The sequence below is a fragment of the Schistocerca piceifrons genome, unplaced genomic scaffold (assembly GCF_021461385.2).
Source record: "Schistocerca piceifrons isolate TAMUIC-IGC-003096 unplaced genomic scaffold, iqSchPice1.1 HiC_scaffold_319, whole genome shotgun sequence".
Classification (NCBI taxonomy): Eukaryota; Metazoa; Arthropoda; class Insecta; order Orthoptera; family Acrididae; genus Schistocerca; species Schistocerca piceifrons.
Window position 1 is genome coordinate 82,501 of NW_025728536.1, and position 5,000 is coordinate 87,500.

The 5,000-nt window shown below is 56.9% G+C and overlaps 2 non-coding genes and 1 pseudogene across 2 annotated transcripts; all 3 read right to left on the bottom strand.

Annotated features, from left to right (window-relative positions):
- The window catches only part of LOC124745449, a 4,222-nt pseudogene extending 3,997 nt beyond the window's left edge, over positions 1 to 225 (bottom strand).
- Positions 226 to 413: 188 nt separating this feature from the next.
- On the bottom strand, positions 414 to 568 carry LOC124745427. The gene has a single exon (XR_007010998.1). It is a non-coding gene; the product is annotated as a 5.8S ribosomal RNA (ribosomal RNA).
- A 351-nt stretch (positions 569 to 919) lies between these two features.
- Positions 920 to 2,830, bottom strand: LOC124745441. The gene has a single exon (XR_007011010.1). It is a non-coding gene; the product is annotated as a small subunit ribosomal RNA (ribosomal RNA).
- Between the last annotated feature and the right edge of the window lie 2,170 nt (positions 2,831 to 5,000).

Consider the following 5,000-nt stretch of genomic DNA (forward strand, 5'->3'; position numbering starts at 1 on the left):
CTACGGGCCGTGGCCTCATTCAAGTTGGACTTGGGCTCGGCGCGAGGCGTCGGGGTAGTGGACCCTCCCAAACACCACATGCCACGACAGGCGGCAGCCTGCGGGGTTCGGTGCTGGACTCTTCCCTGTTCGCTCGCCGCTACTGGGGGAATCCTTGTTAGTTTCTTTTCCTCCGCTTAGTAATATGCTTAAATTCAGCGGGTAGTCTCGCCTGCTCTGAGGTCGTTGTACGAGGTGTCGCACGCCACACCGCCAGCCGGCTGTGCACGCTACCGAGAAAGTACCGGTATGCGAACCGCCAGGCGACGGGCGCGCATCGCACGTTTGAGGAGACGCGGCCGGCCCCACAGGCGGCCGCGACACTCCCAGGTCTGCGAAGCGGGGCAAACGCCGCGCGCTTCAGTATACGTAGCCGACCCTCAGCCAGACGTGGCCCGGGAACGGAATCCATGGACCGCAATGTGCGTTCGAAACGTCGATGTTCATGTGTCCTGCAGTTCACATGTCGACGCGCAATTTGCTGCGTTCTTCATCGACCCACGAGCCGAGTGATCCACCGTCCTGGGTGATCTTTTCTCAGTTTCCGCCGTCTCTTTCGAGACGGTCGCATAGGCGGGAGTGAGGCGTGTGGCGGCCCCTGTTCCAGCGTTCTGTGTCCAACGGCCTCACGGCCGACGGGCGTCGTACGGCTCCACACCGGAGCGGACAGGCACTCGGGCGAAAGTCATTCAAAACCGGCGCCAGGCGCCAGGTGCCGCAGGCCAGCCGCTCCAGCGCTTCAGCGCTCGTACCACACAACATTGCCGCTAGTTTTGAGAGGCACGCGTGGTTCCGCACGCGGCGCACGGCTACGGCGAGCCGTACAGGTAGCGTGTTGCGCGACACGACACGCACATCGAAAGACATGCAGTCTAGTCGGTAATGATCCTTCCGCAGGTTCACCTACGGAGAAACCTTGTTACGACTTTTACTTCCTCTAAATGATCAAGTTTGGTCATCTTTCCGGTAGCATCGGCAACGACAGAGTCAATGCCGCGTACCAGTCCGAAGACCTCACTAAATCATTCAATCGGTAGTAGCGACGGGCGGTGTGTACAAAGGGCAGGGACGTAATCAACGCGAGCTTATGACTCGCGCTTACTGGGAATTCCTCGTTCATGGGGAACAATTGCAAGCCCCAATCCCTAGCACGAAGGAGGTTCAGCGGGTTACCCCGACCTTTCGGCCTAGGAAGACACGCTGATTCCTTCAGTGTAGCGCGCGTGCGGCCCAGAACATCTAAGGGCATCACAGACCTGTTATTGCTCAATCTCGTGCGGCTAGAAGCCGCCTGTCCCTCTAAGAAGAAAAGTAATCGCTGACAGCACGAAGGATGTCACGCGACTAGTTAGCAGGCTAGAGTCTCGTTCGTTATCGGAATTAACCAGACAAATCGCTCCACCAACTAAGAACGGCCATGCACCACCACCCACCGAATCAAGAAAGAGCTATCAATCTGTCAATCCTTCCGGTGTCCGGGCCTGGTGAGGTTTCCCGTGTTGAGTCAAATTAAGCCGCAGGCTCCACTCCTGGTGGTGCCCTTCCGTCAATTCCTTTAAGTTTCAGCTTTGCAACCATACTTCCCCCGGAACCCAAAAGCTTTGGTTTCCCGGAGGCTGCCCGCCGAGTCATCGGAGGAACTGCGGCGGATCGCTGGCTGGCATCGTTTATGGTTAGAACTAGGGCGGTATCTGATCGCCTTCGAACCTCTAACTTTCGTTCTTGATTAATGAAAACATACTTGGCAAATGCTTTCGCTTCTGTTCGTCTTGCGACGATCCAAGAATTTCACCTCTAACGTCGCAATACGAATGCCCCCGCCTGTCCCTATTAATCATTACCTCGGGTTCCGAAAACCAACAAAATAGAACCGAGGTCCTATTCCATTATTCCATGCACACAGTATTCAGGCGGGCTTGCCTGCTTTAAGCACTCTAATTTGTTCAAAGTAAACGTGCCGGCCCACCGAGACACTCAATAAAGAGCACCCTGGTAGGATTTCAACGGGGTCCGCCTCGGGACGCACGAGCACGCACGAGGCGGTCGCACGCCTTCGGCTCGCCCCACCGGCAGGACGTCCCACGATACATGCCAGTTAAACACCGACGGGCGGTGAACCAACAGCGTGGGACACAAATCCAACTACGAGCTTTTTAACCGCAACAACTTTAATATACGCTATTGGAGCTGGAATTACCGCGGCTGCTGGCACCAGACTTGCCCTCCAATAGATACTCGTTAAAGGATTTAAAGTGTACTCATTCCGATTACGGGGCCTCGGATGAGTCCCGTATCGTTATTTTTCGTCACTACCTCCCCGTGCCGGGAGTGGGTAATTTGCGCGCCTGCTGCCTTCCTTGGATGTGGTAGCCGTTTCTCAGGCTCCCTCTCCGGAATCGAACCCTGATTCCCCGTTACCCGTTACAACCATGGTAGGCGCAGAACCTACCATCGACAGTTGATAAGGCAGACATTTGAAAGATGCGTCGCCGGTACGAGGACCGTGCGATCAGCCCAAAGTTATTCAGAGTCACCAAGGCAAACGGACCGGACGAGCCGACCGATTGGTTTTGATCTAATAAAAGCGTCCCTTCCATCTCTGGTCGGGACTCTGTTTGCATGTATTAGCTCTAGAATTACCACAGTTATCCAAGTAACGTGGGTACGATCTAAGGAACCATAACTGATTTAATGAGCCATTCGCGGTTTCACCTTAATGCGGCTTGTACTGAGACATGCATGGCTTAATCTTTGAGACAAGCATATGACTACTGGCAGGATCAACCAGGGAGCTGCGCCAACTAGAGCTGAGCAGCCGGCCGCCCGGGAGTGTGTCCCGGGGGCCCGCGCGAACACGCAAGCGTCCGCTCAATCATTCTGCAAACAGGAGGAGGCTGAGCTCCCCTGCACAATACACCTCGAAACCCTCTCAGGTCCCGGCGGCGCGCAGCGCCGTCCCAAGTACTTGGTCGGGTTCGAGAGAGGCGCAATCGCCCGGAGTTAGGCGAGTAGACGCTTTCGGTGCGACCACCCGTGCTCCCAACTGAGCTTGCCGCTGCCGACAGAGGCCCGGGAGCGTGCTGTCGTGGCATTGCCGGCGGGAGACAACACGCGCCACCTACGGTGACCGGCAGCTCCAACGCCAGCGCCACAGAAGGACAAAAGCCCCACTTGGGTGCCGAAGCGAACTCTCCCAGCACAGCGCACGCGCCAACACATCCGCACAGCTGCGATACAAACCACCAGCGAGAACCGCTGGGGCGACCGAGCAGCAGACGGCGTCGCGGCGCCGAGCGCCGGGCGGCGGCGCATCCTCAACGCACACAGTCCTCAATCGGACCAGCACACTGAAGATGTCCACCGCGCTTCGCACCGGGCCCGCGAGGACCTACTTTGGCCGCACGGCGCCGCGCGCAGGGTGCGCCGGCGCGCAGCTGCGACGCCTGCCGCGTCCGTCGGCCGGCGCGCCTGCCACTGGCCGCCCCCACCAGCCGGCTGTAGCGCGTGCGCCCACGCACCGCGCGGCCAGCACGCCGGGAGGCGCCCCCTCACCGGCCGGGGACGGTCCCACCCAGCCACCACCGCGTATCGCTTCACACCCAGATGCCGTTCAGTTTCATCGGCATGGTGGGTATCGCTGGAACAACCGGTTAGTACCTCAACCTATCGTCGCCATCACCGATTCACCCCTAGCGAGAACAACCGCACCACAACGGGTTACCATTTCTTCATTTGCGTAACTTCACCAGAAAACGTAGGCGTCCATCGCCATTAGCAACTTCAACGATTATTGCATGCCTGTGTCAGGTGTCACGCCACACTACGTCTGCCCACATACACGCAACAAAATGTGCACGCCTAGACAATACGTGGAAGGTGGCCCCCGTACGTATGCGATGTCCATTGCTCGAACGACTGTCAACCGGCCTCTGTAGCATGTCGCAGATATGGAACGCGGTGCACCATGCTATCACGGTGTTTGAGGAGAGACGACTAGGTCCGAATACATCAACACACAGCTCATGCTGATCGCCATCCACGGCGTCCGTTCCTCCCACACGTCTCTATGGCGTACCACACTGCAATCCAGCTCTCATAGGGAGACGACACGTAGCTGCGTGCACAATATTTGCACTGTATGGTCCGCCGTTTTTGGGCGCAGTCGTTGTACGGTCACACATGTGCCACGATGTATCATTCAGTACATAAGGACGAATGTGCAGTACAGATTGTGGTTCACGCGTACGACATCAGCGGACAGTTGACACAGGCCGCACCACAACGTAGCCTGCGTACGTCGCATGCGAAGGGCATTGAACATGCAAACTTGTCACCAACCAGCTTGCGAAGGCAGGGGGCAAGGTGGGGACGTGGGGACGTGGGGAGGGGTGGGGGGGGGGGGGGCGGCATGTACGTCCTGCTGCCATCCACATTACAGTGTACAGCAGGAGCATGTGGAAAGTCAGCAAGACTTGCAAGGTGTTTAACATGAAGCGATACACAGGGGAGCGGGCAGTGCGAGTAGCGAACTATATTGCGAGGGTTGCGGGTGGGCAACACTACACTAATTGAACGAGTCGTATAACAATTACAGAGCAGGTTTAGGCGACAACGTGGGTTACGTTAGCGGACAACGTGGGTTACGTTAGCGGACAACGTGGGTTACGTTAAGGCACAACATGGGTTACGTTAAGGCACAACATGGGTTACGTTAAGGCACAACATGGGTTACGTTAGGGCACAACATGGGTTAGGTTAGGGGACAACATGGGTTAGGTTAGGGGACAACATGGGTTAGGTTAGGGGACAACATGGGTTAGGTTAGGGCACAACATGGGTTAGGTTAGGGCACAACATGGGTTAGGTTAGGGCACAACATGGGTTAGGTTAGGGCACAACATGGGTTAGGTTAAGGCACAACATGGGTTAGGTTAAGGCACAACATGGGTTAGGTTAAGGCA